The sequence below is a fragment of the Pinus tabuliformis genome, chromosome 2_1, assembly GCF_031772625.1.
Source record: "Pinus tabuliformis cultivar Carrire ecotype Pingquan chromosome 2_1, CPIR1, whole genome shotgun sequence".
NCBI lineage: Eukaryota > Viridiplantae > Streptophyta > Pinopsida > Pinales > Pinaceae > Pinus > Pinus tabuliformis.
In genome coordinates, this window is record NC_142299.1 from 923,011,129 (window position 1) to 923,033,522 (window position 22,394).

The 22,394-nt window shown below is 33.4% G+C and overlaps 2 pseudogenes; one reads left to right on the plus strand and one right to left on the minus strand.

Moving 5' to 3' along the window:
* Positions 1–7,902: 7,902 nt before the first annotated feature.
* LOC149203673 (cytochrome P450 734A1-like) lies at positions 7,903–19,534 on the minus strand (annotated as a pseudogene).
* Positions 10,322–10,914, plus strand: LOC149203674 (transcription factor SRM1 pseudogene; annotated as a pseudogene).
* Positions 19,535–22,394: the final 2,860 nt, after the last annotated feature.

Consider the following 22,394-nt stretch of genomic DNA (forward strand, 5'->3'; position numbering starts at 1 on the left):
GATACCAAGGCCTGGAGGGGTGGGGAACAAGCCTCCTAGAGACATACACCATCAAGTATTACAATAAGATAACTATGAACAAGCCTCCTAGAGACATACACCATCAAGTATTACAATAAGATAACTATGGCCGTCAAGGTTCTAATCTTAGTGGGTAGTGTCAAATCTTTGCTTGATTTGAGATAGGCAATTTTCAATTTCACTTTTACTTCTTAAATATATACTTTGATTTCATCAATATTTACGATAGTATTTGACATTGATGATTTTGATGTTGCTTATTATACAGATATTGAGATGATTAATTTTTATGATTAGATGTTACTGCATTTAAATTTCATGAGACAAGGATATATTATAATTGATTTTTTTTAATTAAAATTTTTAATTATAAATTAATAATGAAAAAAAATAGTGTAATTTGAATTATAAAAATAAAAAATTGAAAATATATAAAACAATTATATAAATTAAATGGTATGTAGTTCATAGTCATCACTTTAGAATAAGTATCAACATATATTTCACATTGTTAAAACTAAAAGAATTGTAAAAACCAACTAAATTATAATTTTATTTTAAATTCTTATTAATTATAAAAAATTAATATGTCAATTAAACATATATACATAAACAAGATTTTTAAGCATGGAGATTTGCACTCACTTTATTATTTAGATTTACACTCATTTTATTATGGAAATTCTTACCACATTTCAAAAAAACCATAACTCACTTCATATAACATTTTATTAATTAGTCAAATTTTCACTTTACCATGGAGATTCTTAATTTTTAAATGTAAATCAAGATTGTTATAATACCATAGGCCAATGCAAATAACTTATCAATACCACCGGCCTAAAAAACCATTACTCAATTTATAGAGCACTTGTTCATATCATTTTAATTAATTAATTTAATTAAAAAAATGAAAATACATAATTATTTTGGAGAAAAATCTTAACCACTAATTTATATATATTATTATGAATAATTCAAAATATTCTATAGAAATTAAACTCATACTATACCTAATAATTATTGATAATTAAATTAAAATAAAATTCTGACTAAAATAAATATATTGATAGACATAAATACACCTAATTTTTTATTTTAAAATAAAATATATAATTTTATAATAAATAATATAATTTATTTTTAATTTAAATTTTAATAATTATTCTTAAAATATTTAAGAATTGTATTTCTGGTTCCATCACATAAAAAAACTTATATGAAATATTAAAATTGTTTTCCAAAAGTTATTCTCGGAAGAAAAGCTTCGTAATTTTTCGAAAGATATCCTAGCTTATCGTGCTAATACCTACTTCTTCATGTGCTCTGAGAATAATTTTAGCATTTTGCAATATAGAGGAATGAATTATGAGTGCAATTTGTATAACTCAAGAAAAATTAGGTTCGTTATTATGTTATTACGTTCGTTAGCACTTGATGTTAGCAGTTCTCTTCCTTTGTTCTCATGAAGATGGACACCGGGCAAGTTGGTGATGCCTCCTATTTAAGATTCCGTATGGACTCTTGGGTAAGAAGTCAGCTAGATGACAGGTGGTCTCCAAAATTGGTCTAGTTGCTTCATGCTTTTGGTCGCAATACAGTCGGTCATTTTGTTGTTCCCGCACATGGGAATTTATGGGAACAAGCATGGCTAGTAAATAAGCAAATGGGTTTTCCTCATATTTATTATCAACAATGGAATAGATTTATAAAAGCTTTAAGAAGGGAACATATAAAGTTCTTTAAAGAACCAGAAGAATTAGTGTGGTCTTTTGTATTTAGTTCTCATTGTTGACATGATTGATGCAATACAAAGAGATTGGTGAAAGTTAATTTAGAAATTTAAGGGTTTAGCAAAATCAAAGTTATTCATTTGGTTTACACTTTTAAACAAAATAGTTATGGTAGATAATTTGGTGAAGAAGCAGTTTCATGATTTTAATAGATGTTATTTATTTAAAAACAATTTGTAAGTTATCTTTTTATTAAGCTTTTATTTTCAAGAACTGTTGGGAAAATCTTACAAAATAAATTAGGACTTGATTGCATTGGACAAGGGGGAGAATTAATGGAAGTATGATTTCAATGAATATTTGTTAGGGGTTAAACCTTTCATTGTTATTCTTTTTCTATTTTGTTGGGTATCTCAATTGTAAAGAATAAAGTCAATTTCAATGATCACCTTGTTTTTGTTGATATATTGGGAGTTTATGAATTTCTTCCTAAGAAGACTGAGGTGAATAATGGTAGATAGATCAATTCTGTCAACATAAAAAAAACTATACCATTGGTTTTGTTTGATGCAGAGTAACACAAAATTGGAGGAAAAACAAACCTATATATATATATATGAAAATCATTCATTCACAATCAAAATAAGAACGCACTCAACTTATGGCTGAGATTTACTATAGAAAAAAGAGAGGAACAAATTAGGTATTTGCTGACTTTTTATTGGTCATTAATTAGGTTAAAAGACTTAACAAATGCTATGGTTTCACTTTAGTTCCTTTTGTGAATGAAACTATTACATTAAGATATTTTTAGTTCTTTCAGTTTATCTCATGTTAATAGGGGCTTTCCGATAGTCTTTATAAAGAAAGCTTACGATTGCATCATGGACTATGGTTGATTGGCGAGAAGCTAAATGAACAAATTTACTATACTACCATTCATTGAACCAGTATCGATATGAAGATGAAGCTGAAAAATTAAAAATAAGTTTAATTTTTGGTCATATGTTAGAATTTTCTAGAAATGAATGTGTTATGCTCTTCAAAGTCCTTTATGTTGTGGACTATTACGTTTTGATGAAGTTTATAAGTTATTGTTTCCCTTATAGTTTCTTTATTTTTTATTTTATATATGATATTTACCAGCTTGGATATCATATTAGTTTAGCCAATATACTCTACGGGATACATGCTGGTCACAGAATGTGATTTTATAATTAAATAAAATTACCCTTTTATCTTGGATCCTTTTTTACATGAAAGCACATATTCACAGAGATTGGCAAGAAGATCGGAGGTTTCCCGACCTCTTTTCATTTATATTCACACAAATCATCTTTTATGCATAACAAGTTGCGCTTCGTGTTGTGGACGAATTGTGAAATTTTGAGCAGGCGCATGGGTATACGCAAGGGAAAGTACAAAAGAGAACCATTGTAACAACATAGCCAAAACTGTTAGAAAGGCAGAGAATACAAAACATAATTCACACATAAAACATGAGCTGCTGCTCTTCTATTGATCACACAAAACATAATGATTACAATGAACCTGGTGAAGGGTATTTAAACCTTTTCCAACTAGCTAACTGCCTAAAATATATTGACATGCAACTAAATGCAATCTCACATTCAAAGTAGTCTATCACTTAACTCACTTGAATCAACACTCAAACACTCAATCATGCAATCACTCAGTTAACTGACTCTCTATTTTTATCTAACTCCTCATGCAGGTGTAATTATCTTAACACTCCCCCTTAATTACGACTGCTAAACTAAAACATGACTCATGAAAACTCAAACATGCTTGCTGGTCTATGTCTCAGCTAGGCTTACAACACCCAAGTTTCTTCTATGAAACTCAAACACGTATTGTGCTAATGACTTAGTAAATATATCAGCCAATTGATCACTAGATTTACAAGGCTTCAAGTGAACTTCTCCATTGCTCACAAGTTCTCTAAGAAAGTAATATCTAGTATCAATATGCTTGCTCTTCTGATGAAACACACTATTTTTGGATTGTGCAATCACTGAGACGTTGTCACAATATATTGTTGTTGATCCTTGTCGTTTCTGCTTGAGTCCATCAATTACTCTTCTTAACCACACTGCTTGATATGTTGTTGATGTTTCTGCTACATATTCTACTTATGCTGATGAAAATGTCACAATGGGCTACTTCTTAGATGCCTATGAAATCACACCTGAACCAAGGTGGAACACAAAACCAGAAGTTCTCTTCCTATCATCCAAACTGCCTGCAAAATCACTATCTGTGTATCCAATCAATTCCTTATTTTCTGTGCTTGCATACATTATGCCACAATCTCTAGTTCTTGCTATGTATCTCAGAATTCGTTTTCCTGCACTCCAATGTGTGTCTTTTGGAGTCTCCATAAATCTGGAAATCAAACTCACTCCTTGCATGATATCTGGTCTTGTAGCTATGAGATACATGAGGCTACCAACTAATCTTTTCAATAAATTTGGATTGACATTTAATCCTTCATCATCCTTGCTTAACATTGTATCTGTTGCAATTGGTGTAGGGATAGGTTTGCACTTTTCCATCCTAAATATTTTCAACAAATCTTTGGAATATTTATTTTGACAAATAAAAATTCCTTTTTTATATTGCTCAACTTTTATGCCAAGAAAATATTTCATGAGACCAAGATCTATCATCTCAAATTCTTTCATCATGGCTGCTTTAAACTCATCTATGTCAAAATCACCTGTAAAAATCATGTCATCAACATATAAGAAAACAATCAAAATCTATCCATGCTCATTTACCTTTGTGTACAAAGTAGGCTCAATGTTGCTTCTCCAAAATCCATTCTTGATCATGTAACTGTCAATTCTGCTACCAAGCTCTCGGAACTTGCTTCAGTCCAAAGAGTACTTTCTTCAACCTGTAAACTTTGTCTTCGTTACTTTCAACTTCATATCCTGGAGGTTGCTACACATAAATTTCTTCTTCTAGAATTCCATTCAAGAAGGTTGATTTCACATCCATCTGATATATTTTCCACTTGTTTTGAGCTGCTGTGGCTAGAACTGCTCCTACAATATCCAATCTGGCTACCAGAGCAAACGTTTCTCTAAAGTCTATTCCGAGTTGCTGCGAGAATCCTTTTGCTATAAATCTTTCTTTAAATCTGTCAATTTCACCTTTCTCATTCAACTTTGTCTTGTACACCCACTTCACACCAATGAGATTTTTATCCTTTGGTAAATCAACCAAATCCCATGTGTCATTCTTTTCAATAGCTTCAATTTCTTCATCCATGGCTTGCACCCAATTTTCATCTTTGATTACTTCTTCAAACAAAGAAGGTTGGAATGACAACAATGTAAAATTTGGACTAACATCCAAATCATCATAAATATCTTTCAAACTTCTCATCTTTCTCTTACCATTTCTTGATTCATCACCTGATTGATTGCTAGGAGAATCTTGATCTATTGATCTGCTTGAAGATCCATGATGCTCTGAAAATCTTCGAGTCATTGTTGGTGTGTCTCTGTTTGGTGTCTTCACTTGTGATTCTTGCTGCTCCTTTTCTACTACATCATCTTCTTCCATCAGTGGCACTTGTGCATCAACTGTTTTGTCTACAGTTCCATTCCATGACTCTTGTTCCTTGAACACAACATTTCTACTGATTAAGGTCTTCTTTGTGACAGGGTTATACAATTTGTAAGCTTTTGATTGCTCAGTATAACCAATGAATATGCATTTTTCACTTTTATCATCCAATTTTCCTCTTCGCTCCTTAGGCACATGTGCATAAGCTACACATCCAAATACTCTGAGATGAGATACGCTGCAATACATACCTGACCATGATTGTTCTGGTACTATATTCATCACACTCTTTGTAGGAGATCTGTTGATCACATAAATAGCACATGCAACTACTTCTGCCCAATACTCATTAGACAAGTTTCTGCCTTTCAACATGCTTCTTACCATGTTCATAATTGTCATGCTCTTTCTCTCTACTACACCATTCTACTGCGGTGTGTACCTGGTTGTAAACTGTCTTTTGATCCCATGTTGTTTGCAGTAATCATGGAATGCCTTTGAGTCATATTCTCCACCATGATTTGACCTCAATACTTTGATCTGTCGATCACTTTGGTTCTCTACTAAGGCTTTGAATTCTTTGAACTTTGCAAAAGTTTTAGACTTCTGCTTCAAAAAGTAAACCCAAGCCTTTCTATTGTAGTCATCAATGAAAGTGAGGAAGTAGCAACTTCCACCAATCAATTGCGTCCTCATAGGTCCACATAAGTCTGTATGCACTAGCTCAGCAAGTTGCTTTACTCTGTATGCAACTCCCTTTTGAAAACTTTCACGGTGTTGTTTTCCCAAGATGAAACACTCACAAGTACTAGCAGGCTCTTTGATGGGAGGTAATCCTCTGACCATCTGTTTCTGCTGCAACAATATTAAACCAGAAAAGTGCAAGTGTCCAAATTGAAAGTGCCATAACCAATAATCATCAGAACATGCAACTGCAAAAGAAATCACTTGACCACTGTAATTCAAAATGAGAGGAAAGAGTCTGTTCCTTGTCATCTACACCTTTGCTATTAGTTGCTTGCTTGGGGGCTTGTCATATATAACAAATTATTGACCTTGAAAGATAACTTTGTATCCTTTCTGTGTCAATTGACCAACACTTAACAAATTATGTTTAATACTAGGACCATAATATACCTTTGAGATCGTCTTCAGCTCCCCCTGTTTGGTCAGAATGTTGACCACTCCTTTTCGATCTACTTCAATAGTCTCTTTAGTCCCCAACTTTACCTCTGTTTACATAGATTGATTGAAATTTGCAACAAAATCCTTTTTGCCTGTCATGTGGTTATTGTAACCACTGTCTAACCGCCACACACTAGTAGATGGTTCATGCGTGGTATGGCAAGATAGGAACATAGAGTTAGTACTATCCGTAGTGACATTAGCTCTCTGGTTCCCTTGATCAGCTATTTTCTTCCTACAATCACGAGCAAAATGACCAAATTTATTGCAGTAATATCATCTCACCTTTGATATATCAACTCTTGGATTATTGTTAAAGCTTTTGTAGTTGCTTCCACTTGCATGTTCATGCTCTTCTCGGTCATCTCTTTGACCACCATATCTTCTACTTCATCCTCTTCCGCTCATTCTACTTCTGCCTCGACCTCTGTATCTTGAAATAAAAACTTGACTTTTGAAATCGGTCTCTAAAGTGGAATCCTTACTTCTGTCTATCCTTGCCTCATGCGATAGAAGTGATCCCATCAGTTCATCAACTATCAATGATGCCAAATCCTTGGTTTCTTCTATGGCTGCTACCACAACATCAAATTTGGTAGACAAAGATTGGAGGACCTTCTCAAACAATCATTGATATTTTATATCTTCATCATAAATCTTTAACTGATTTACAACAGTTATGACCCCATTCATGAAAGAATCGATGTCCTCTATCTCCTTCATCTGCAGACTTTCAAAATCTCTCCTAGTATTCTGCAACTTAACAATATTGACTTTGGCCATACCTTTATAGTTTGTCACCAAAGTATACCATGGTACTTTTGTTGAAGACGTGGTCATAATCTTCTGGAACACTACTAGGTCCACTCCCTGTTGAATAAGCTGCAACACATGTGCATTCTTCTTCTTGTCTTTCTTCCATTGTTCCCTCTCTCCATTAGTGAGAGCTTGTTGTTCTTATTTGTTCATACGTTCTAAAAACCCAAACTTCACATAATCCCAAATATCATGTGCCTGCAATGTGGTCGCCATCTTAATTGCCCACACATCATAATCTTTCCCTAAACGGTGGAAACTGGGGCTGTAAATTTGAGAATTCCATTTTTATATAACACGCCCTTCACTGAGTAAAAGGAAACATTTGAAGTGGCTCATTTTCAATAAAACTTCGCACTCAACTCAACGTATATGAAGTCAACCTTTCTCTGTATCTCTTTATATCTACGTATCTGCGAATTTATTAACGATTCTGCTGCGGTGATGGAGAGCGTGATAACTCTTTGCACAATGACTAACGTTTGCATTAATCCTCTAACACCATAGAAGGAGAGTGTGCTAACTCTTTGCATGGTGACTAACGTTTTCGTTAATCCTCTAACGCCATAGAAGCCAGAGTGACCTGCGTGCATGCAAAACTGCTATAGTCACATGCCGTTAATGTTCAAACACGAAAAACAAATATGTTTTTCTTCTTACACGGATTGCTAATAATCCATTTTACCTCACTCTGTGTAATCTCGTGCTCCAATACCAATTTTTTAGAAAAGCAGAGAAGACACAAAACACAATTCACACATAAAACATGAGTTTCTACTTTTCTATTGATCACACAAAACATAATGATGACAATGAACCTCATGAAGGGTATTTAAGCTAATTGCCTAAAATATCTTGACATGCAACTACATGCAATTTCACATTCAAAGTAGTCTATCACTTAACTCACTTCACTCAACACTCAAACATTCAATCACTCACTTAACTTACTCTCTATTTTTATCTAACTCCTCATGCAGGAGTAATTATCTTATTTTAACAAAAACCACCTTGGTTTTGACCGTGGAGAAATTCATACCCACTCAAATTCTTGGCCCTAATCCAAAAGGCATAAACGCCATAGAATGTTTACCGGCCTTGGAAACACCCTCACAAAATCTTTGTGGGTTAAACTCTTTTGCATCTTCTCCCCACATTTCCTTGTCATGGTGAACTACAGCGATTAGAATCGTAATTTCAGTGCTTTGTGGAAGAGTGAGGCTTCCCAGCTTCATCATTTTGGAAGTCCTCCTCACCATTAACGGTAATGGTGGATAAATCCTTAAGACCTCGTGAAGAACCATATTGACCTATATTGCAGATGAGCAGTCTGGATTAGCAACTGACATAATCATATTAAATTAATTCATCAAATAAATCTCAAGAATGCAGACTAGAATGCCACTTAACGATATATGTTCATAAGTAATTGCTTTGGTTCTTACTATTTTCAGGCGACTTAGAACCTCGGCATTGGGAGGTGCATTGTTACATAAGCTCAACGTTTCGTTTTTGGCCAGTTCCTGCCAGTCAGTATGCATGGCAAGGAGAATGACAGTCCAAGACAATAAAATGGATGTTGTTTCATGCCCAACCATGAAGAAAGTCTTGCATTCATCAATCATATCTTGAAAAGACATACTCAAATGCTTCTTCACATCATCATTGTTCGCTGCCATCATCAAGCCAAGAATATCTTTGCCATAGGGGTTCTCAACTTTCCCCGTCGTCGCATCGTTTTTGCGATTTGTGATTATTTGTCTAAGTGATCCCTGAATTTCTCATTCTAGACTTCAACCTTTCATGTTATTTCTGGTGGGTAAAAACATAAAATGAAATAGCTCATTAATGAGACTTATGAATATACTCAATCGAACGTGTTTTGCATCGAACAATACTAAACAAATTCACAAATCTGGACAGAAATCATAGAGATTTTGGATTCCAAAATATTTTGGAAATACGAAGTCAAATAAATAACTTTACTCTATCCTCAAATTCTACCTTACATTAAGGATAACCAATCCATTTATGATGTTCACATATGTGAACACACACTCTGATACAATATAAACTATTCTTATCAAAATATAACTCAAAACTTTCACGATGAAACGGTATATTACCTGTAACCTGGAATAATGAACTTACGGAAGCTTTCAGCAACGAGAATCGCTTGCTCAGTCTGCAGGTTGAAGATGTGTTTTCCTTCCATGTAGCTACTACTGAAATTAGTTCTCGTGATTACATCAATAGTGAGATTCCAAAATTCTTCGAGTACCTCTATCTCCTGCAGTCCAGAAGAGATTGTTTGGGGAGTAGTCTAACAACGTGGAGGAATTGCCCGGTTTCCATTGTTGCCTAGAAAAATGTCCGGCTCCGGCTGTTGGAAATTATTCTGCCACCCTCCGCCACCTTTCTGCATTAAAGTCGTGGTCTGATAGATTGCTCGATTTCCATCGCATTCTTTCCGCGAAGAGTTAATGCAAGTTTCAATTCGAATTTTCTGCAAACCGTGGGCTGCTCCTTGACCAATTCAACTTGACACTCCCCCTCACCAGCTCACCAGAAAATTCACTCCTGGGCTCGACTCGGCACTTGAGGTTTGGTGGGTGGCTTTTCTTGTTTCTTGTCTTGAGTTTCAATATCCGTTGCATTGATGTAACCTGCTATGTATTTTCTATGTGGTCTTGCTAAAGTAGGTTTATTCTATTGATGTTACAGGAACTATTGGTCACTATTCCAATCTTGAGGAGTTGCTATGGGCATAAAAAATATATGCTCCAGTGATGATGGCAGACTCTCCTGAATATGGGCACCATCATCTCTAGATAGATGCAGGATCGTCGCTCAGGCACTGTTTGTGGCAGACAGTAATCCACATGTTTATTTGTTATTTTTCTTGAACACTTTCTATAAAATGTAGTAAAGATCTGTTAAAAGTGCAGTTGAGTGCCATAATAATAGGGATGGAAAGGTCTGTCATAAACGTTTTAGGATAGGGAAAGAGGTCATAGAGTATGCCTAGTTGAACTTTATAATTGAGTTATGCACATCATGTTCTTGCTGAAGCGGGTTATTTCTGCTTGGACTGGATAAGTTTCATAAAGGTTACTAGCGTAGCATCTCTAGAAATTGCGTTATATCTAGGACTCCTACCCAGTTGGCTAGTCATGCTCAGAAATATTATAACTGTCTAAACTCTGCAAACAAAGACAGAAGACGGTCTAGTATTCATGATATCACTAGCGTGAACGATGGAGACACATCAACACCATAGGGACCTATCATAGGTCAAGAGAATGGTTCTGTAGGATCTGCGGGAAAGCCTTCTAAGAGTTTGTCTCAGCCATCTCTACCAAGAGTTGTTACATATGGACATCATGTGGGTCAACCTATTGTTGGGCCTGCTAGTTTTGCTGTTGGTACTCCCATCATGATTCCTCCTAGACATGTTCCTTATGTTTCAAGTGGACCTTTTCCAGGATCAATAAGTCCTGGTACTCCCAGGAATATTGTGCTAGTTGCATATGCCATTTCTCAGCCAACAATGCATAAATAGAAAGAATACAATTGCTCAAAACTTAAAAGCGAGGGACTGAATCTAACTTGTACATGTAAGTGTGCTCTTTATGTTTCCTTATGGTATAATGTAGGAAGCGGCACTGCTCTGTCAACAAATATGTATATGTTGGCAAACTTGTTTATTATTGTCATTATGGAACATGTGATTTAGAGGTGAAAGAGTTCAAGATGTTCTTTTGTATGAAAAAGTGTTTGAGATGAAATTCATTATATCTCTGTGTCAAATATTGATTGATAGAATTGGAGGCAATGGCCCTGATTTTCCTTCAAATCTGGTGCAGTTTTAGAAATCGAGGAGTTGTCAACCTAAGGTCAATAACCTCAAACTTCATGAACAAGTTATGCATATTCAATATTGAAAGATTGGTACACGGTGCACTGAAATGTCATTTTCATTTGATAATTTTCTTGTCTTTTTGAAACAAGGAAACTGAGTATTGTAATACAACTCAGGAAGTTTGTAGGTTTGCCATTTCAAATTTAAGCCAAGTCATCCTTATCATTTTGCTTCCATGGTAGAAAGGTTGTATATGTTTTGTTTCCATTAAAGTGGTCCACAAATTAACTTGAAACATGGTCTTTCTAGGGTTTAAGAGCTGCAAACATACCTTGATCCAACCTTACCTGCCATGCCAGGTACATTTGAAGAATTCATGACATTAAGGTTTTTGCTCAAATGTGCTCTGAACAACAATGTTTCTCAGCTGCAGGTGTTTTTGGATTCCAGATTATTAATCAGTTGGATGAATGGGAGAGGACATCTGCACAAGATTTCTTTAAGACTTTGAGTGATCATTTAAAATAAGTTGCAAATTCATTTTAGCTTGTTACTGACACTCATGTCTTTAGAGACCAAAATATGACAGCAGCCACATCATCAAAGCGGGACTACAAGTAGTTGCAGGGAAAATTATAATAAAAGAGAACATGAATGGAGTTATATCTGTCTCTAAATCTAATTTTTAATAATGTTCTACATGAAAAGATCTTGATATGGTTCAATCATATTGTTCTGGAGTGCGTTAGACCGTTAGATTTCTCTTTGTGTTAATTAAATGATTTTGTATGTACAAACCTGTGTGGCTTAATAATCCTTTTATATCATTAAAGATTTGCAAGGCAGGAGTAGTTTACTCTTTTTTAATATTTCATGGGCTACTCAGATGTTTGAAAGTGTAGTCACCTATGAAATATGTAATTTCCTTCTTGGAATGAAATGGCAAATTTTTCTTGAAAAAGATTGAGGTTTGGAATAAAAAACTTAATCTCATTGTATATTGCCTAGCAAATATGTTGGGGCATTAGGTATGTTACCTTTATTCTATTTTAAGAGAAAAATGGATTAGTAATTTTTTTCATGTTAGAAGAAAACATATACAAAATTTTTAAAACAATGGGGTAATATAATGGCCACTTATACATAAAATACAAGATATGTATGCTGACCCTATTTCATTTTAATATTTGATTTATTGCAATGTCATCATAAAAAAGGGCACTCATCAATTATTAGTCCATCCAAAAAGGTAACAAAATTCTGCGAGGCATTCCATATATGGCTTCTTTCAATAACATACAGTTATAAATAAACAATAACATACAGAATAGAAACTAGCCAGGAGTTCCTTTGAAACAAATATATACAAAGCGAAAGCTTGGCATTTTCATCTTACATGTTGATGAAGGCCTTCTGATTAAATACATACAAGACCATTTGACATTATAGGGACAAGGAAGGCCCTCCAATGACAATCCTCTTCTTATATAGGTCAAATTGTATGCCCAGATGTCGAATGCTGTGGATCGTGCAATTTCAAACCTGAACCTTGATCAGCATCTTTTTCATGTTATAATAGTCCAAGTTATAAGTTGAGAATTTATTGGCTACAATCAACTAATCAATATTTATTACAATTCTTATTTTTACATTTTTGATACTCCAAGCCATCTCCATTTTGTACTTCTTGAGAAATGCCATCTCACAAACTATTCGAAATTATGTGGAGAATGGTAGAGGATATGAATACCTCTGTCAAAGTAGCTAAATATTGGTACATCCAACTCTTATTCCACATTGATTACATGTTCATGATTTGCTACATCAACCTGTCCTTGCAAATGAAGAGCCATTTTAGCTGTTGCCTGCAACATAAAAGGGAAATAATTAAAGACCACATTGATCATAGAAAGGAGATGCTGACAAACGTGATGACTTTTGAAAGCTTCAAAGAATATTCTTCATCCTAGCTATTAATTATAGTTTATGCCAAACTCCCAATCAAATTTACCCAACTTATCCTAATAAAGTTTGACATTTAACAGATTCCCTCCAAATCTCATAAGGCTTTTATCATGATATACATCCATATAGTAGTTTACATGTCTTTGTCTTCTTCGCTGTATAATACTCAATGCACGAGCCATGATGTAACATGGCAAGAGAAATCTAGCAGCTTGAAGAATGAAAAGCTGTTTGAGTTTAAACATAAGAATCCCATGGTTAATTTGAGTGCAGAGGTATATAAGAAGGAAATAATAATAACTGTGGAGAGGAAATTGAAGAGAATAAAACAGGCATTTTCAAATCAAAATATCATCAGGAAAATCAACGAGTCCTTAAAATGAGTCCTTACAGTGAAAAGGTTATTGTATCCTCATCTCCTACAGAACTAGTTATGGAAAGTGCATGTCGTAAAAGCAGAAGAGCCATGAGCTGCCACAGAAAATTAGACAGAGAGTTATTCATAAACAAGATCTGAAGGATTTAAATGAAGTAAAAAAACCATTAACACTACAAGGCTTTCCACTGAGCTACAAGGCTACTCTGCACACCTTCAAGATTTGAAGGATGTAAATGAAGAAAAATAATCATTAACACTACAAGGCTTTCCAGTGAGCTTCAAATTATGATTTATTTTTTCATCTAAGGATTTCAGTTTATTAACAAACAAGAACGTTAATGGCTTTTTAAAAACTGAATGAATTACAACTTTGAATGAAAAAGTGTAGATGATGAAGAAAGGAGATGGATTGTGCATTTAAACACAGTGTGGCAATCTGGGCTCTTGTCTTGGTTGGTGGTCTGTCAAGGTTTACATTTGAAGGCTAAGCTCGTTAAGTCTAGCTTCACAGATGCATATTGTCCACAATGTGGCATCACTAAAATGGCTCGGCATATTTGTTGGCAATGCAAATGTGATAAAGATTGCCAATATTTGATTTGGACCTCTTGAAATCAGATCCTCTGCACTTGTCTCCTGTGGAAGAATGCCTTGCTAAAGAATTTTGATGCGGTTGTTCCACATTGCTCACGAGGAGCTTGGCATTGCATTAGAATAGGTTGTTTATACTTTATTAGGAGATTGAGATGCAGAAGTTTTCAGTAGTTCACAATGTTCTTTAGAATCTTTTGATGCGATGTTGTATGTTGATCTTAAGACTTGGAGTACCAGATGTGAGAAGATTATACAGAGAAGGCATTAGTGATGGCAATCTCAACAAACTATTTACAATTTTGTCACTTCCACTACAACACAATGATAGCAAAACAGAAATAAATTGTCCTTGCATTTAGCTGAAGATGAGCCCAATCTTAAATGGTTGACTATTAGAGGGATTGGAGAGGTTTCGCTAATTGCAAGTAGTCCTCTTAGCTCTCTCACAAGAATAGCCAGAACACCAACTGCATATTTTCTAGTTTTTATCTAAGAATCCCTTTGTAGAGGAAAAACTAGTGCAAGATTTGGAGGAAGTGGAGTGGTCACATGGGAGATTTAGCATAGTAGACCATCATGATGGATGTGATTTCTTGGAGAATACTGACATTTCCTTACTTATGACACACTGAGCATGAGCAAGATTTGCTTTGATTTAAAAAGACTAGGTCCTTATGTCATGATAAATCCACAAGCACAAGATGTGAAATACAAAGAAGTGAAGCCAAAATAGAGTTGTGATATGGGAAAACTATTGGGATGAAATCCAAGGTGGAGACGGGAAGAGTGACTGGGTGATTGAGAAATAATAGTGTTATTAAGAATAAATTCCTTATAAACATAGTAAAGAAACCTTTCATCACTGATCAACAACCAACAAACAAATCACATAGCATAACATTTGGGTGAATTAGGGGCACTTTAATTTTACATATGAAGAAATTATTTTGATGATTGAACAAAGATCTGTGTATTGAATGTAGATTTTCTAAATTTGTAATACTTCTTTTAAACATCTAATAAAGGACCGTGAAGAAATCAGATGCAGTTACTAAAATTTGTTAAAAAATGACTAACAGAGATTACTCCACAACATTGACATTTGACATTACACCGTGAAGACAACTGCAGAAAAACTTTAATCATGCTCATTTACACTGCCCCTCAAAGAAAAACAGGGTCATGCCAGGAGATGTTATCAAATTTTGTGCATTATTCGGGATCATATCATTCTCCTACAATTGGAGGATGCCGAGTTACAAAAGATCGTGACAAATCATAACATTAAATACAGAATGAGAATTTGCAGCTCTTAAAACACAGAAAGACCATCTTTCAGGTTAATTTTTGGACGACTTTAATGGAAACAAAACAGATACAACCTTTCTGCCATGGAAGCAAAGTGATAAGGATGACTTGGCATAAATTTGAAATGGCAAACCTACAAACTTCCTGAACTGTATTACAATACTCAGTTTCCTTGTTTCAAAAAGACAAGAAAATTATCAAATGAGATTGACATTTCACTGCACCATGTACCAATCTGTCAATATTGAATATACATAACTTGTTCATGAAGTTTGAGGTTATTGACCTTAGGTTGACAGCTCCTTCATTTCTAAAACTACACCAGATTTGAAGGAAAATCAGGGTCGTTGCCTCCAATTCTATCAATCAATATCTGACACAGAGATATAATGAATTTCATCTCAAACATGCTTTTGTACAGAAGAACATCTTCAACTCTTTCACCTCTAAAACGCATGGTTCTTAATGACTACAATAAACAAGTTTCCCAACATATGCAGATTTGTTGATAGAGCAGTGTTGCTTCCTACATTACACCAAAAGGGAACATAAAGAGCACACTTACATGTACAAGTTAGATTCAGTCCCTCGCTTTTAAGTTTTAAGAAATTGCATTCTTTATATTGATGCATTGTTGGCTGAGAAATGGCATATGCAATTGGCACAACATTCATGGGAGTACCAGGAACTACTGATCCTGGAAAAGGTCCACTTGAAACATAAGGAACATGTCCAGGAGGAATCATGATGGGAGTACCAACAACAGGACTAGCAGGCCCAGCAATAGGTTGACCCACATGAGGTCCTTATGCAACAACTTTTGGTAGAGATGGCTGAGACAAACTCTTAGGAGGCTTCCTCGCAGCTCCTGCAGAACCATTCGTGATGTCATGAATACTAGACCGTCTTCTGTCTTTGTTTGCAGAGTTCAGATGGTTATAATATTTCTGAGCATGACTAGCCACCTGGGTAGGAGTCCTAGATACAATGCAGTTTCTAGAGATGCTACGCCAGTCACCTTTACGAAACTTGTCCAGTCCAAGCAGAAATAACCTGCTTCAACAAGAACATGATGTGCATAACTCAATTATAAAGTTCAACCAAGCATACTCTATGACCTCCTTCCCTATCCTAAAAATTTTATGACAGACCATTCCATTCTTATTATTATGGCACTCAATTGTACTTTTAACAGATCTTTACTACATTTTACAGCAAGTGTTCAAGAAAAAGAACAAATAAACATGTGGATTACTGTCTGCTACATTTTACAGCAAGTGTTCAAGAAAAAGAACAAATAAACATGTGGATTACTGTCTGCTATAAATAGTGCTTGAGCAAGCATCTTGCATTTGTTTATAGATGACGGTGCCCATATTCAATAGAGTCTACCATCATCACTGGACCATATATTGCTTATGCCCACAACAACTCCTTAAGATTGGAAGAGGGACCAATAGTTCCTGCAACATCAATAGAACAAACCTACCTTACCAAGACCACATAGAAATTACATAGCAGGTTGCATCAATGCAACGGATATTGAAACTTAAGACAAGAAACTAGAAAATCCACCCACCAAACCTCAGGCGCCGAGACGAGCCAGGAGTGAATTTTCTGTTGAGCTGGTGAGGGGGAGTGCCGAGTCGAATTGGTCAGGCAGTAGCCTACGGTTTGCAGAAAATTTGAATTGAAACTTGCATTAACTCTCTGCGGCAGGAATGTGATGGAAATCAGGCAATCTTGTCAGCGGAGGGTGGCAGAGGGCGGAGGAATTGCCAATGGTCGGAGCCGGACGTTTTTCCTGGTGGCGATAAAAACCAGGCAATTCCTCTGCCTTGTTAGACTATTCCATTGTTTGGTCCCATTTGTCAAACAAATTTGCTGTGCTGGCCACAACCACTGGCATCATAGACTGGCAGAAGGAAAAAGAGTGATGTTAATGTTAGATTCCGTTGACAAGATTCATGTGCATCCAATGCCACAACTGACTCATTTTCTGACTCCACGGATCTCATCCAGGCATTATTTATCAGATAAATACTCTAGAAGCATTTGATTTTCTACACTATTTTAGTTCAAGTAGCCTAGCTTTATATATTATATCATCGTGAGATTGTTCACTTTTTTGACCACTAATTACACCTAAAATTACAAAACAATAAAATTATTATTTTTATAATTATTAAATTGAATTATAGTAATGTAATTTTAAAAAATAATTATTTTGAATAATTATTAACTTAAGCATCATTTTAAAATTAAATTATAATAATATAAATTTGAAATTATAATTATATTAAATGGTTAAATGTTATATATTTTTTCTAAATAAGAGATTATTTTTCTAAGTGATTTTACTTTTAAATTATATATATACGGGGTTTATTTCAATGTGAACTTATTATTAGAGTGAGGATGAGAATAAGAATGAAGCACATATTTAGTGAAATATATGAAAGTGGAGATGAGGGGAGATATTACATGAAATATAAACATATAAAAGTGATAGCAAGAATGAGTGGAGATATAATGTGACATATAATATGTTTTACATTATGTTTATGGTGGTAATGAAGTGAGATATTACGTAAGGGAGGGGATATTATGCCAAACATAATATGTTTTACATAATATTTAAGGGTGAAATGAAGGGGGATATGGTGGGAGATGTTATCTTTTAAGCATGAGGATGGGGTAGATATTATGCAAAACATCATTCTTCATCTGCATCTTTAAATATTATACAAAAAGATAGTATGTTTAGCTTAATATCTCTCCACTTAATATCTCCCCACGTAGACTCTATCTCCCTCCACTTCTACCCTCACTCTCATATATTTATTTTTTACATAATATCTTCCCTAACCGCATTCTTAAATATTGTGAAAACATATTATGTATTGTATAACATCTCCCCCCAAACAATATATTTTGCATAAAATGTCTAGCTACCCCAACTTGCATCCCCACCCTCATTATGTTTTCTATCTCTCACCCTCATATATTTTGAATGATATTTTCCAAAAAAAAAATATGATCTTAACTATTTTTAATATTAATTTTCCTAATATAAAAAAAAAATATAAATTATAAATTGATTAATTAAAAAAAATCACATTTATAATAAAATCAACAATATTTTTTTAATTATTAAATAAATAGACATAATATTAATTATATATTATAATAAAGTAAAAGAGTAACCAAATAAACCATTTTTAAATCCATTTATTTTATTAAAATTATTTACATATTTTGAAAATAAACTAAAACTTCTATATCCTATAATCAATTTTTTAAAATAAAATAATACTATCATTTTTAACAAAATCGAATTAAATTTTAAACAAAATGAAATTAAATTTTAAACTATCCACTCACTCACTTCCAAATGATTTGCTTATGTCTTATTCCAAAAAGGTTTGCTAGGTTAGATTCCACTGACAAGATTGGTCATCCCTTAATTAGATTCCATTAACAACATTGATCATTCAAACATCCCATTGATCCCTTAATTGAAACCGAAATCGAAGATAAGAAACACGTAGTTTAATTAGCGGGAGGAGTTGACTGGAAAGTTATAGAAATTTCAGGTATATTTAGAAAAAAATTGGCAAAGATTTTTGTAAATCCAACTTATAATTGTTAAACTTCAAAATTTTAAGTGTCCTAAAGATTTTGATGGTGATGAATCTATTTCCACCATCAAAAATATGATTTAAACACTGCCGCTATAAACTTTTTTGAAAAATTTTCATCTAAATTCCGGTCACTTTTGACCGTCCCAAAAATTCCTCCACTCATTAGATGACTCCCCTAAGAAATACCAACCTTCAACGCTTCTGCATGGAAGTCAGGTCAGATAAGTCTTCTTTGTCGGGCCCATTTTTCTCCTCGGGAAATCGCAAGACCATCGCCGGAGAGCTGCCTCAACTGGGGCGTTGGTTCAGGCTTCTCGTACTGACAAAATTTAAAGCAGAGCAGCTCCCGGATCAGCTCTGGCTGGGGAATAACAATTCTTCGTACAGGACCGAACCAGTACACGAAATTCTCGCCTATTAGTGCAAACATCATTAAAAAAAAATTAGTCATCTAGTGGCAAAACGGTCATTAAAACTGTTTCCTTCATCGAACTTTGTAATTAAAGTTATCAAAGTGAAATACGATTGCTCCGCCCCCAACTTCTACCCATGAAAGAACTCTGCCGTTTTTGCTTTAGGGTTTTGGTCTTTTAAAGGTCATTTTTCAGATTTTGCATTGATGAGTTGCCAACAAAATCTGTAAATAGAAATAAACGCACTAGTCTAAACTTCTTTGAATCTTATAAAAATTGAAGAGAGACAAGTTTAAATTAGAAAAAAAATAATAGATAGCCTAGGGGCCTAGTTTCTCAATATGGTGATGGTATTGTCAAGTCATTTTCTGGGTCACTGTGTCTCAAGCTTGTAATTTTTGGAGAATTCACAGATTGTAATGGGATATTGTTAAGCTATTTTTTGTCATTGTTTCTCAAGTCACATGTAAGTATGATGTAATTACATTAGGTTTGAGAAACAAAAATAAATAAATAAATAAATATTGTGATAATTGATTTTTATGATTAGATGTTACTATTATTTAAATTTCATATCACAATGATATATTATAATTGAATTTTTCTAAATTAAAATTTTTAATTATAGATTAATAATAAAAAAAATAGTGTAATTTCAATTACAAAAAAAAGGAATTGGAAGTATCTAAAACAACCATATAAATTAAATAGTATGTAGTTCGTAGTCATCACTTCAGAATAAGTATCAAAATATATTTCACATTGCTAAAATAAAAAAAATAAAAAAACTAACTAAATTATAATTTTATTTTAAATTCTTATTAATTATAAAACATTAATATGTAAATTAAACATATATACATAAACAAGACTCTTAAGCATGGATATTTGTCGTCACTTTACTATTTAGATTTACTCTTATTTTATTATGGAAATTCTTACCTCATGCGAAAAAAACCATAACTCACTTCATATAACATTTTATTAATTAGTCAAATTTTCACTTTACTATGGAGATTCTTAATTTGTAAATGTAAATCAAGTTTGTTACAATACCATAGGCCAATCCAAATAACTTATCAATAGCATCCACCCCTAAAACCATAACTCAATTTATAGAACACGTGTTCATATCACATTTTTTAATTAATCCATTTAATTAAAAAGATGGAAATGCATAATTATTTTGGAGAAAAATCTTAACCACTAATTTGTATATATTATTATGAATAATTTATAATATTCTATAAAAATTAAATTCATACTATATCTAATAATTATTGGTAATTAAATTAAATTAAAATTTTGACAAAAATAAATATATTTATCTACATAAATATGCTTAATTTTTTATTTTAAATTAAAATATAAAATTTTATAATAAATAATATAATTTATTTTTAATTTAAATTTTGGTAAAATTTTTAAAAATTGTATTTCTTCTTCCGTCAAATAATTTTTTTTATATGAAATATTAAAATTGTTTTCCAAAAGTTATTGTTGGAAGAGAAGCTTCATAATCTTTCCTAAGCTATCCTATCTTATCGTGCTTATAAGCATACTTCTTTCTCTAGCCCGCTTCTTCATGTGCTCTGAAAATAATTTTAGCATTTTTCAATATAGAGGAATGAATTATGAATACAATTTGTATAACTCAAGAAAAATTATGTTCTTTATTATGTTATTACGTTCGTTAGCACTTGATGTTAGCAGTTATATCTTCCTTTGCTCTCATGAAGATGGACGCCAGGGAAGTTGGTGATGCGTCCTATATAAGATTGGGTATGGACTCTTGGGTAAGAAGTCAGCTAGATCACAAGTGGTCTCCAAAATTGGTCTAGTTGCTTCATGCTTTAGGTCGCAATACTATCCGTCATTTTGTTGTTCCCGCACATGGGAATTTATGGGAACAAGGACGGCTAGCAAATAAGCAATGGCGTTTTCTTCATATTTATTATGAACAATGGAATAGATTTATAAAAGCTTTAAGAAGGGCACATATAAAGTTTTCTGATAGAAGAGTGTGGTCTTTTGAATCAAATAGAAGATATATTGAGAACAATATTTTGTTTTGATGGCTGACACGATTGATGCAATATAATATAAGGAGATTAGTGGAAGCTAATTTGGAAACTTAGGTATCTCATGAAATCAAAGTTATTCATGTGGTGTGCATTCTCAACAAAATAGAGTTATGGTAGATAATTTGGTGAAGAAGCACTTTCATAATTTTAATAGGTGTTATTTATTTAAAAATAATTAGCAAATCATCTTTTATTCACTGTTCATTTTCAAGAACTGTCCGGAAAATCTTAAAAAATAGATTAGGACTTGATTGCATTGGACAAGGGAGAGAATTAATGGAAGTATAGTTTCAATGAATATTTGTTAGGGGGTTAAACTTTTCATTGTTATTCCTTTGCTATTTTGTTGGGTATCTGGATTGTAAGGAATAAAGTCATTTTCAATGATCATCATATTTTTGTTGATATTATCGCTGCTTAGATATTGAGAATTTTCTTTTTATAAAAACTGAGATGAATAACGGTAGACAAATCAATTCAGTCACCATAAAGAGGGCTATCCCATGGGTTTTATTTGATGAGTAACCAAATTTATATGGAGGAAGAGCAAACTTATATTTATCTAAAAATCACTTATTCACAATCAAAATAAGACTTGAAGACAAATAACTATGCTGAATTAAAAACACTCAACTTATTGCTGAAAATACTATAGAAAAAGGAGTGAAACAGATTAGGTCTTTAGTGACTCTGTGTTGATCATTAATTAAATTAAAAGACTTAACAATGCTATTGTTTGACTTTAGCTACTTTTGTCGATAAAACTATTACATTAAAAGATACTTTTAATTTT